The sequence below is a fragment of the Thermobia domestica genome, chromosome 9, assembly GCF_964235325.1.
Source record: "Thermobia domestica chromosome 9, izTheDome1.hap1.1, whole genome shotgun sequence".
Taxonomy (NCBI): Eukaryota; Metazoa; Arthropoda; class Insecta; order Zygentoma; family Lepismatidae; genus Thermobia; species Thermobia domestica.
Genome location: NC_137462.1, coordinates 137,507,257 through 137,521,179, shown reverse-complemented (window position 1 = coordinate 137,521,179; position 13,923 = coordinate 137,507,257). Strand labels below are relative to the sequence as shown.

The following is a 13,923-nucleotide window of genomic DNA, read 5'->3' as shown; positions in this document are numbered from 1 at the left end:
AATGATTTATCCTTCAACAACCAAGCTTTTTATGATCGTTTCCGTGGGGAAGTCAGAAGAACACGTGCCTAGTAATCGTAATATTGATAGTTCGCGTCTACCCCGGGGTATTTGTTTTGTGTTTTTTTTTGTTTCACCTAAATATAAACAAATCACACATATAGGCATTTTAACATATTTTGGGAGAGTAATTTTGTGGTTCGTTGGCGTTTCATCGCGTCTCTGCCGCTGGTAGTAAAGTTTTCAATATGGAACTTGGGCCATCACGGATCGTCGCTGCGGGGCCACCAATTTCTGGCGAGAGGTTAATAGTTGACCATCTGTAGTCCACCGACGCTTACAGCTTAGGGTAATGAACGATGTTCTTGCCTTGTAGACTTCATGACTACCGACGTCGGCAGTCAACTAGCTTTTAGTAGTCTATTCCTTTACTAACCATCTATCGTTCATGTTTGTACACGGTGTTGTAATAATAATAATAATAATAATAATAATAATAATAATAATAATAATAATAATAATTATTATTATTATTATTATTATTATTATTATTATTATTATTATTATTATTATTATTATTATTATTATTTGTAGTAACAGTAGTATAATTGATGATAGAATAATTATTGTCTATGTATTGTCTAGGTAGGACTACACACAGGATTTGGCTCGTTTTGGTTCGACTTGACTCTAATCCGAGTCGAGTTGGAAGATATTTTTCGCGCTGAGTCCAAGAGTAGACCTCAAAGATGTCTGTTTCGAGTCGAGTCGAGTTTCAAAGAAAAGTCGTTCGTGTCCATCCCTACTAATGAGAGCTTAATCGGAGTTAAGCGAAATTGAAAGTCTCACTATTTATCTAAGCGACCCCGAAAACTATGAATCTAATATCGATCATTTTCTAGCAATCTTTTATATGTATTCCCCTCCCATTCACCATAGGTAACCCGACAGCACTCTTTTTGAAACTATAAGAAATGTGGCTAAAATTACTCTAGGCCAGTGGTTCTCAATCTAATTCCTATCGCGATCCCCTTTTATCACACGCTCTTGCCAGCGACCCTTTTATAATTTGTTTTATAATAAGCTTGTGTTGGATTTTTAACATACCTATTTCTATAATAGTAGAATCCATTTTTTTTTTTTTTTTTGTTTATAGTGAACAGTGCCATGGAAAATCATTGCCCGGGGCGAGAGTATAGTACGATGTCACCGTATATATGAGTGACGTCGACAGACTAGCTACGAAGCGCCACCATGGTTGGCACGAAGCTCAATAACATTTTCAAAATAAACCCTACCTTTCCTTAATTTTGAGCACATTTTATTACGTTTTTCCTTCTATTTTACACATGTGCACATGCACTTTCCTAACTTGAGTAACACACTTCCTCCGAAATGTGTGGCCCCTCTTTTCGGCGCCCGGCACTGACAGTGGATACAGTAACTGTAATATCTATATTCCCAACGACGAAGGTGCTGGTTCAAGATGGATGTTAAACTCCTTCATTGAAGAGGCCATTAACGTATCCGATCTAAGCCCACAACTTCTTGACCAAATAATAGAATGATCATGCGACAAGTCTTTGCAACTAGTTTTCTGTAACGAAGACTTGGACAAGTTATGCCTGATGAGGAGAGAAGAATATCCTGGTCTGGGCATTGCTGCTTTAAAAGTAATAATTCCATTTGGTATATCGTACTTGTGCGAAAGTGTTTTTTTATGGTAAACATTAAAACAAAGATAAGAAATCGCTTATCAGTTGAAAACGGCTTGATAATATTCGTCATGAAGATTGAACCGGGCATTGCTGCACTAGTGAAATTACACCATGCTTAGGTATCTCATTAGGTTTTAATTTTAATTGTATTTCAATGTGCAGGTTTTGTTTCATGTGTATTTTTCTAGTATTTCTATATACAGTTCTCATTAGTTTTATATCATACCTCTTTGATTTAAATTCATTTTTAAACAACTCTACTAACTAACTAACTCTATGGCCTATGGAACCCGGAGGTTCAATGCCGCGTTCACAAAAGCTCTACACTGACTTCTATCCTTAGCCAATTGGATCCAGATTCTACTTTGTATTCTTATCTCAGCGAGATCCATCTTAATATTGTCCTCCCATCTGTCCCTAGGTCTTCCTAATGGTCATTTTCCGTTTGGTCTTCCAGTCAAGACTTTCAAAGCGTTTCTAGTTTCTTCCATTCTAGCTACCTGACCTGCCCACCTAAGCCTCCTAGACTTGACGACCCTAACAATGTTGGGTAACCGTATAAATTATGTAGTTCCTCGTTATGAAGTTTCCGCCATTCCCCATTCCCGTTCCTCTTGGGTCCGAATATTCGTCTAAGGATCTTGTTCTCAAATACTTTCAGTCTATGTTCTTCCCTCAGAGTAAGCGACCATGTTTCGCAACCATAAAGAACAACAGGCATGATTATCGTTTTGTATATTTTAAGCTTCAAATTTCACGACAGAATTCGCGACGACAAGAGACTTAGAACCGAATAGTAACACGAATTCTACACCCTTTGAAAATGTTCAGTAGACTTATTTTTTATTGTTCTTTACAGTGTGTATAAAAAATAAAAGTATGCCTATCAGAACAAAATTAAAAATAATATTTAAAAATAATTTCTGGTATTAGATTCTAACTATATTTATCTCTTCCGCCTATCTTCGCGATCCCCTAGGGGCCGCGACTCCCAGGTTGAGAAACCCTGCTCTAGGCATACATGAGTTATGATGGAACATACATACATACACTTTTATATGTATAAATGCAGATAAGAGAGAGTTGAGAGAGAGCGATTAAGGAATTACCGCTCTCAATCTCTTCACTTTACTTTTGCGATTCGTGAATTTCTTACGTGACAGTTTGGGGCTAGCTAGTTTTTTGTCTTGAACCACGATCCGATTTTCGATATGCTCTACCTAAATGCTGTAATGCGAATATTGAGAAGTTATCTGCGATGAAAGTAGCTGCAAATAAATATATTACATAACTTATTTATTGCTATTACACGATTTTTTAAATTTGTATTCAATATTCACACATAACACACCGACGTTCTGTGAATACCTCAGATGTTATATTTTAAAGATAAGAATTACTTATGTCGTGAAATGATATGAATATATATATTCAACTGATATATACAACTGATGATATGAATATATATATTCAACTCATATATACAACTGATGATATGAAAATATATATACAACTGATGAATTGTAATGTAACTATTTTACATAATTTTCATGCATTGAGGAAAGTAGAATATCATAAAGGAATCTGACCTGAACGGGTATCGAACTCACGATTTAAACGCTCGGTGGTGTACCACTGAGCTAACATGACCGCTTTTCGGAAGCTGCTTCTGAAATATAACTGAGCTCATACGTAAATGCTCTTTTCCGTATGGAAATCACAATGACGAAACGAGAGTGTGAATACATAGTCTCGAAATATTGTATCATTAAGTATTTCAATCAATGTTACTTTTTTCTACACTTAATACCTTTTCAACATGTCTTATTATATTTAACAGAAGGAAAAACATATCTGTGCATCTTTTCCCGATTACTAAGGTTGGCTTTGGAGGTTCGAACCAGCAGCTTTAGTTTACTGTTTTCCGAAGACACCCGAAGTTGGACTTCGAAAGTGTTCGTCTCAAAACAGCTATAATCATATCGCTCAATCTGTTTGGTATATGGTATATGTTTTTATACGTGTAAAGTCAGTATAACAATTCATTCTTTAACAGCTTTTCGTATGTATTAATATTCCTTTATAAAAACTGTTTTTATTATTATTATTACGGCGCACCATTTTCAGATTTCTTTCGCGAGTCGTTGACCAAGTCGTTCGCCACCAGCGTTGCCAGACTCACAGCTCGGAATTATTCCAAAACCTGATCGAACTTATGCTAGATTCGGTCAAATTATGCTAGATCCTCATAATTACTAATTCAGGAGTTTAAAAAAAAACAAAGTTGAGATTCGATAACGTAACTTAAAATACACAGAGAGCAAGAATGCATGGATAGAACTCAATACTTCACGCACCAAAATTTTAACTCAACTAAATTACTGCAGTCGTTGCCAAACTCAATGGCGTATATATCGTATAAATGAATGCAAAGTTTTTGTTTACATATTTTGAAAGAAAATTACTTCGCAGCATAAGCGGAGTTGGGAATCGTCTGCTGGGGGAGGGGGCAGATTTTTGGTCGGTCTCGGAGCTGTCATTTCAGGAATAAATATGATCATGAAGTCAGAAGTAAAGATGGTGAAGTTGTCAAAAAGTTGGGGGGAGAATGGCCTCCATAGCTCCGCCCATGCCTCGGAGTTAAAGGATTAGAAAACCCTGGGTGGAGCCACAAAAAAAAAAAATAGCCCAAAGCCGTTCCGAACTTACTTAGGAAAATAAGACTGCCTGTATGGTTTACCGACTGTATGAATCAATGGAAGAGGATACATTTCTGCCGTTCTTTTTCTTCCCACGACCAACTTCTCCAGGTTTTGCGGCTTTTTGATAACTTGCTGAAATTGTGCTAGATTTGGGCAGGATGCTAAAAGCAAGATGCTAGGTGCTAGAGACATGCAAATTATGCTAGATCTAGCATCATTATGCTAGATCTGGCAACGCTGTTCCCCACAATAGGCTTGTCGTGCAAGTAACCAATCACACGTCAGGTACTAGCTTTTACCTATTGCTTTCTTCTCACAGCTCAGAACATTGGTAACTATGGATAGACGTACAGCAGTAATTACTTTATGGGAGTTGGAAGGTTATTCTGCAACTGCAGCTAGCAGGCGAATAGGTGTCCCGGCCTCTACAGGAAGGCAATGGATTCGGAAATATGGTGCTACAGGTCAGACTGGTAATTTACGATCTCCTGGTCGTCCGCATGTGTCAACCGAAGCCCAAGATGCGAGATTAGTAAACGAAGCCCGGTTAGACCCACTAAGGACGTCTAGACAGATAAGGGAAGCTTCTCTCTTTCCTGGTAGTAAGCATACAGCTCTGCGAAGGCTTCGTCATGCTGGGTTACGTGGCCGTGTTGCTGCCGTGAAGGAAAAACTCTCAGACGACCACAAAATTTACCGTCTCGCGTTTGCACAGGCGAATGTGGGTCTCAATTGGGAAAACGTAGTTTTCTCAGATGAATCCATATTCACAACATAAAAGGAGGGACGCCGTTTTGTGTATCGTCCGAGAGGCACCCGATATGACCATGGATATGTGGCTGCTTGCAATCGCAGTGGCCATGTATCTATTTTATGTTGGGGTTGGATTTCCAGTCGCGGAGCAGGACAGCTTCATAGAATTGAAGGACATCTGGACAATACTCAGTACTTAGACATTATCAGTAATATCATGGTGCCATCTGTTTCAGCCTGATGGTGTAATTCAGTTCCAGCAATACCAGTCGCCAATACATAATTCCCGTGTGGTTCAGGAATGGTTCGCAGGGCACCCTGAGATTGATTTAATCGACTGGCCGCCTCGTGGAGCAGACCTCAATCTCATGAAAAATATGTGAGCAGAAGTGAAGCGTACTCTAAGGGAAAGTTGGCCTTAGGCAGATCCACCAAGAACTCAGGATGACCTGTGGCATCTTGTTTCCGAAGCATGGCTGGAGGTAGGGGAAGGAGATAGATTTGTCACCCATGTAATAGATTCCATGCCCAGAAGAATGGAGCGTGTAATAAATTCAGAAGGGTCTTGGACACAATATTAACGACCCCGCCTTAACTCCCGAAAACAGTTCTTTTCAGGGCTACCTAAACGCTTCTGAAAATATTTCTAGAAGTAAACCACTCCTTGTATCCGATTTCTGTGCAATCCTACTAACAAAAGAATGATAATTAGCTGTAGGCTTTGAACTCAAGACCTCTTCAGTGGCAAGTCCGCAGTCTACCAGTGAGCTAACATGAACACGCAAACCTAACCTGAAGAAACACGACTTTCAATTTCTGGTATTCGATGACAATGGTGCTCATATACTTTGCAAATGTTGTATTCAACTTGGGATATTCTGCAACACACACACACATAAACAAAGCGAAAGAGAAAGAGAGAGAGGAGAGAGAGAGAGAGAGAGAGAGATGAATACACAAAAGCATATTCAACGTATTCGAATGAGACTCTAAGTAACGACATTCCGTTCTAAAGAGAATTTGTGTTTCTTCCCGTGACGTTAAGGGGATCGGGAAAAGCTATGTGTCTTGAAGCAGGATACGACTTTGGATACTCTGTTTATACACTTTCTATATCCGTAGGAATATACTGTATTTCACGAGTATAAATAACATACTGTAATGAGAATATTGAGAAGTTAAATCTGTATGACAAATAGCTGTAAATAAATACACTACATAACTTATTTATTGCTATTAAACGATTTTCCTAACTTGTATTTAACATTCTCATATATAATAACGACCTACTGTGAAAATTATCTCAGATGTTATATTTTAAACATAATAATTACTATGTTCTGCAATTATTATGTTATATATAAAGAACTTATGTATTTTAATGTAATTATTTTATATAATTTTTCATGCATTGCGGAAAATATAATTTTAAAAAAGAGTATTGACCCAGATGGGATTCGAACTCACAACCTTATGATTTGAAATCCGACAGCTTACCAATGAGCTAACACAAGGACTTCTAGAACTAACCTTCTAGCGATGTATAACGGATCTCAAGATAATTATGACATTCATATCCATGACAAACGCTGTTTCTGTTCTACTTTGACTTTTATTTTAGTACTCAGGCGATAATTATGTTCTATTTCTTAACTTTGAGCATTCTTTTACATATGGAAAGATTCTTTAACGTATTTAAATCCTCCATTACGTATAGAGAGCTAAATGACAAACAAGCATGTGCAAGGTTTCGAAATATTGTATCATTAAGTATTTCAATCAATGTTGCTTTTTTAAACACTTGGTAACAAGTCTTATTATATTTAAAAGAAGAAAAACACATCTGCAAACTTTTTCCCGATTGCAAAGGCTGGCTTGGAGGTTCGAACCTGGCTTACTTTTTCCCGAAGATACCCGAAGCTGGACTTAGAAAATTTTTGCCTCAAAATACCAATAAAGAATGCGCTCAACCTTTTTGAGACAAGGTGTACATATAAAGAGATATTTATATATGTTTGCAATGTACATTGTGTCATAAAGTGTTATGACAGAAGAAAATGAACTTACATAAAAGAGAAAGAGATTGGGTTAATGTAATGTATTTATTTCTAGGGTTGGTAAAAGATATATAAAATAAGAATATACGTGTCTAAAGACATCTCCAGGGCGGGTCCTTGGCTATTGTTACTTTCACCTAAGTGAATAAAACTTGTTACACAATCGGTGCACAAGTAGTGGGTAGGCAGTGTATCTATTTGGAAAGTTTCATAGTCTAGGTTCAAAAAAGAAGACAAAAATGTTCAGTCATGTTCAAAGAAAAATATGGTCATCTAGTCTGTTTTTTTCTTTATTATTAATACTTTTACTCTCAACCATAAGTAGGTATTTCAATTTTTAATATTCTCTCTTGATCTTAAGAAGAAAGAAAAGTTGTAAATTTCCTTTTTAAAAAAAAAAATCTACTTATGGAAGAGAGTATAGGGTGGAAATGAAAGCTAGGCATTTTTGAACATGATTGTACAACTACACAACAGATACTGTATGTATTTTAACGTATTTTATATTCTAATGTATAACACTTGACAATTGAATCGTTTTTTTTCTAAAACATCACATGAAAGAAAAACCAAGTTTTGAGAAAAAGTAGACAAGCTATAATACATGACAAACTATAGTACATACTATAGTTTATCCAAAAACGTCTATTTATTTATAACATACTAAGTGTAGGCAACAGCTTGACAGGTGCAGACATCTCACAAAATGTGCATCTATGCGTAGCAAACACAATAGTGTTGTTAACTTCGTGTCTGACAAAACTTGACATGTGTCGTTTTACAAAAAGCGATTCAATTATATTCTTTGTATGTTCAATTTGAAAAGATTTTTTTTGTTCAATGTACACTCGCCCACACAAAAGAAAATTTAATTTCTTTCCTAACAATTAAAATATTGAAAACGCGAGGTATCTTCAGTAAAGAAAAAGTTCTTTAAAAAATGTATTTCATTTTCTCTGAGCATATATACATATTCTTCAAAAGAAACTTTTGTATCGTAAATTCTATAATCAAGACGATGATCGGTTGTTCAAAAAACTATTGAAATTCTATTTGACAGAAGACTTTTATCTTAGTCTGGAAATAAACACTACTAAATGTAGTGTATAATGAGATCATTAATTGTACTGTGAGATAAAGTTTTATAGTGCATGAGTAAACATTAATAACTTTATTTTGTACTCATATTGAGAAAATAATATAAAATAATATGTTGAGTAACCCACCATTTTGTTTGTAATGAAATAAAGCGATCTCCTTTGTACATAATGGGTGACACATTTGTACATCCAATAAAATTGACTATTTTAATTCAAAATGTAGAATCATATGGTGAAGGGAAACCATCTAATAGAAACTAACTTCCTGTAAACTTACGTCTTTATCTCGTCATGATTTGCAATCATTAAATATTGTTTCCCCTCTTTATATTTTGTACAATATAAAAGAAAAAAAGAAGCATTTTGATAATTTTTATCAGTAGAAAAGGCGAGCAAAAAATAAATAGATACATTCATGTTATAGAAATGTCTTCCCTGTGAATTTCCGTATATTTCCAGTGTGGTATAAGAAGTTTGGAAATATAAATTAATATTTCCGTTCTTCCTTAATGTATTTATTTTCATTTAAATGTATGTTATTAGTTTTAACTGCAAATTAATCATTCTAAATTAGAACTATGTATTTTGGTTACTTTGATAGATTGTTTTATTTCAATATAATTTATATTACGGTTTCTTTACTTCAGTTACGACAATTATTTGTTTAGCCATTACAACAATAGGGTTGTAATTCCTTAGTATTTTCTTATTTTATACGATTTTCGTCTTTTGAACATATATATATTTCTTTCATAAAAAAAATTCTCACGATGCTATTTTCAATCGTTAAAAGTAATTAAATACGTAACATAAATACACTTTTGATAATTAGTCATTGCAAAGATGAACTATGAAATCAATACGTATATGAAGTTAAGTAGTACTTATATATATGCTAGATATGATTTTTTCGAAGAAACAGTATAGCCAGCAGTTTTCTTCTTGTTTCCTTTTCCTCCATATCAGATTTTTTAGAGTGTAGTGAAAATGAGTTGAATGCTCAACTTCAAAATTTTAGTTTATATGATTGTTTCAGAAACCCATACAGAGACATATCATAAGTAAATAGGTGCGTCTATTTATAAACATTTCCCCTTATTGAGCTGTACCCACTTGAAATAGACACCAAATGGTAACCAAAGGATGCAGATTAAACTTTTACTGATCGGTCTTCAGTTTGAAGCAAAGTTTTAACCCATTGGGGCAAGGAATGAATGAATTCCGTGAGTTTTGCTATCTTTCACGCATGTATTGGAAAAATTCTCTACGAGAAGAGTTTTTTTTATTTTTTTTTAAGTAACTCTATCTGATGGAACGATCTAGAATAGCTCGGATAAGTTCAATTGAGTTCATATCCGTGGCAGTTTTTGGATGGGTTTTTATGTCTACTGTGTGTTTCTGGTAGAATGAAGTTCCATAAGAAAAAATATTGTTTTTGCATGCAATCCAATGGAAAGTATCGTTAGTAAACCTCTCTGCAAAATGTTAATGGATCCAGCGCTTTTGAGGTTTCCAATGCTTGCGAGCTCCAAACGGCTTCTTACACCATCAGTGATAAACCTCAATGTTTGACCATTGGTTTAAGCGGTCCTAGTAGTATCCTTGAAAGGGTTATCTCCAAACCTATGTGCGTTCACTGGATGAAAGTTGGGAAAATATGGACTCATCAAAGAAAATTATCTGGCGCCAAAAGTATGTTTGTTACCAACTGTTTCCGCTTAGCAATATTGACTGTACTAAGCAGAGATTTATGTCGTGCAACTCTCCCATGATACTTAGTTGATGCAGATATCTGACAGCTGTAATCCGGTTCACTTTCAGATGTTCTGCCACATCTCCAGCCTTGCATTTGAGAGATTTTGATCCACACACTTTTGATAATTCTCAACTGGTGTTGCATTGGGTCTGGTTGACCAGAACGTAGACTCACATTTCTCTTTTGATGTCTTTTATACTGAGTGGTTGATGGTGAGCAATTGAAGGCTTCGGAAAATTTGTCTTTGGCTTGCAACGAGATCGCATTATCCCACTATCCGAACACGTTCGAAATCACTCAACTCTTTGCTTCCTTTGGGTTGCGATATCGATCTTTCTCTTGTGAAAGCTTCACACTATCCAGATCTGGAATAACAAACCAAATTACGACCATTAGTGACCTTCAAATCCTTATCTCATTCTATTGAAACTATTTACTTATCATGATATGTCTCTTATGTTAAGGTTTCCTCTGCTGTTCTTTGTTCTTTCAATATCCATAAATATACCATGACAAAATTTGATTACTTTTCTTCAAGTCTATACTGCACTTCAACCTATAAAATGATATTCACCACAAGGATTCTAAAACTATTATAGGTTTTTCAGATTTCTTCGAAATTTTAAATTAAAAAGATTTACCACTTTTTCTAGTTATCGAGTATAAAAATAAGTAAATAAAAATTAAATTTATGGTTTTCTGTCATAAAAATTCATGCCCACAAGATCAATAACTTTAGAATTATGACAAAGAAATGATTATGTAGCTATCGATTTAAGTACATTAGTAACTTACGGATAATATTGAATTGAAATTCAAACTTCTTATTTTCTTATGTAATTTGAGCTTTTATTATCTAATTGATAATGTAATGACGTTTGTTAGCTTAAATACATTTATATTCTAACATCCGAAGGAAAGAAAAAGTGCATGGAAGAATCAATTTTTAATTTCTTAGAAAGTCAAATCCAAATATTTAAAAACAAAGGCAATATATTAATTATTTTATACTTAGCTTATCAATCTTATTACTTGAACACGTTTATCGTACATGGATCATAATTTATGGAACTTCTGAAATTATGTTCTGGAATCAATTTTCTAACATCGTTTAAAAATGTATTATTATTTTTCTATTTAGTATTATTTACCAGTGGCTCTAAAATCATAAGTTCATACTTTTCAAAAACAATAGAAATTATAGATTACGTGACAGTAACAGTTTTAACGTGGAAAAAATGCTTTTAGTTCCTTATTCAAAAGACTGAAATATTATGCCAGCCACTAATAGCCATGGACAACCGAATATATGACTTAGAAAGAAAGAAAGCAAACATTTGAAATTTTTCTATTATATTAATTTATCAACGATTTTAAAAGAAGAGAGTTTATTATTATTATTATTATTATTTAATTATTAAGATGTGGTTTCTTTCTACTAAATGTATAGCATGTTTGGGTGCTGACAGTATATGTAGTCACTACAATGTTAAAATGTATTTAGTATTACATTAGTAAATTTATATACTGTAACTGTACACCTAAACATAAAAAGATATCATGTTAAATTGACTCAAAATGATTTCATATTTAATAACATGTTCTTGATCATAGGTATTAGAACACAGCATTTTCTTCATTACTACTGTAAAAAAATTATCATCGTCTTTACGGAATGGCATGAATATGAAGTGGTAAAATGATTCATCTTTAACGCACAAAATTTCAATTTTGCAGAAGTAACTGCATTAGTTTTACATACAATTTGAGATTGATAAAAAAAATATACGATCAACAAAAATATTTTAATATTTTCAATATACTTTTACTAAGTAGTTGTGTTATTACTTTTAAATTTTTTTGATTAACTGCACACCAAATTTTAGAAGTCAACTTCTTTCATCAATGAGGTCAGCTATTTGGAATAGAGTAAGGCTGTGGTTGATTTACTTCACCTTTTGACACAGAAACTTTCATTTAATTTGGGTAAAGACAATCTCAAATTAGTAATGGCATAAAATTATTAAATTTTACAAAAAACAAAAATTACTTATGCTAATTTCTACAACATCAACAGTTTGATCGTTAATTTTGACCTAGCACTGAAACATCTATCTATTAATATCAATATGACTACTCAGGACAAGAGACCAAACTGAAGAAGAAACATATTTACAGTAATTTTCGGTTACAAATAAGAGTAAGTGAAATGAAATGAAATCTTTAAGTTTTATGTCCCACGGTTATATCGGTTAGGCTAAAAGAGACGGTGGTGATGAGAAATGAATCAAATGGTAGAATGAAGAAAGTGGGGAGAAACGGAAGAACCCCAAGAAAAACCACGCACATGATGTTTGTCCACTACAAAGCTCACTTGGCGCGAGCTGGGATCGAACCAAGGACCCCACGCACCAAAGGTGCACGCTCTACCACTGAGCCACCGCGCCACCAATAATAGTAACTTATATCTCTATTTTGTTATAATAACTTAAAGAAATTACATCCTCACTCTATGAACAGGTTAGGCATTACGTATTTCTGCCAGTATTTGATAATCATTTGTTTTCACTGGGCTCCAAAGTCATAAGTTACTGTGGAACTTGCAATAGTTTTGCTTTGCACTGACTTATAAATATCACAATGAAACAAAGAATTGCAGTTTTTGTTTTAAGTTTATAAAAGAGGGAACTTTAAAGAGCAAGTACATCAAAGATAAGTAAGGGAGGGAAACTTATATACACAAAAGCAAAGTGAAACATACACGGCTTATGCTCTCTTTACCTAGCAGATGTATTGTTTGGAACTCTAAATGTGAGTTTTTGATCCTTGCGCTTAGGTTGAGAGCAAAAATGACGATATCACTTAACTCATCTATTCCGAATGACTTACTCCATGGACAGAAATAGATGACTTTCAAAAATTTGATAAGTAGTTAATCAGAAATAAATTTTACAAGTAGATACACAAATACTTATATATCTTGCTCCTTGCGCTCTAGAACTAATTTCTATATTATTATTATTATTATTATTGCTATATTCTAGTGTGGAAATTGAAGCATTTCAAGGTGGGGAGAAGTTAGTGTGTGCCTAAAATATACTTATACTAGGAGAGTACTCTTACAGACTAAGTGTTAAATTTCTCAACTCATTCCAAAAGAAACTTTTACTCGCAGGAAAATCCCCCTGTACAATATGGAAAAGGTTATGATTTCTCAGTTCACAATATTTTTCTCACAAAAGATATGAAAATCAGTTTTCCTAATCTACATAGCTTACAGCGTATTTTTTGGAAAATTCGGAGTCATGATTTTCTTCATGTTTGGTAGATTTGTCGGTTTTTCAACATAATCTAGTTTGCGCTTGAAAAACTGTCTTATATCCATTGTTCGCAGTAAAATAGTTTTCAGCGAAACACAGAACTAAAGCTGAGGGACTGCAACACACCTCAACCTGTTCACTGTTCAGGGGATTTTACTTTTCAGTATTTCGGATAACTCACTGTACTAAAACGTTGAACTCTGTTATCTCGGAGTAGATTTCACTTCGATACAGATTCCTTAGTAGTAAGTTGAAAAACTGATGACTTCTTATGTGTTTATAAATTTAATTTTTGTAATTACACATGAAGGTTTCATGTCATTACCAAATTCCCGCCTAGAAAGCACAAAGGGAACGAGGTTCCGGGGAAGTGTTCAAAGATGCTTGGGAATTTCCCATCTTCCCCCTCCCCCTTCAATTACCACACTGTTATATTGTTAGAAACGTATTTAATGCAGTGATTAAAAGTAAAATGTCAGTGATTTGTTGGAAATAGAAATGAAAATCAGTTGATATT

The 13,923-nt window shown here is 34.3% G+C and overlaps 1 non-coding gene across 1 annotated transcript; it reads right to left on the bottom strand.

Moving 5' to 3' along the window:
• Positions 1 to 12,461: 12,461 nt before the first annotated feature.
• Positions 12,462 to 12,533, bottom strand: TRNAQ-UUG (transfer RNA glutamine (anticodon UUG)). The gene has a single exon. It is a non-coding gene; the product is annotated as a tRNA-Gln (tRNA).
• Between the last annotated feature and the right edge of the window lie 1,390 nt (positions 12,534 to 13,923).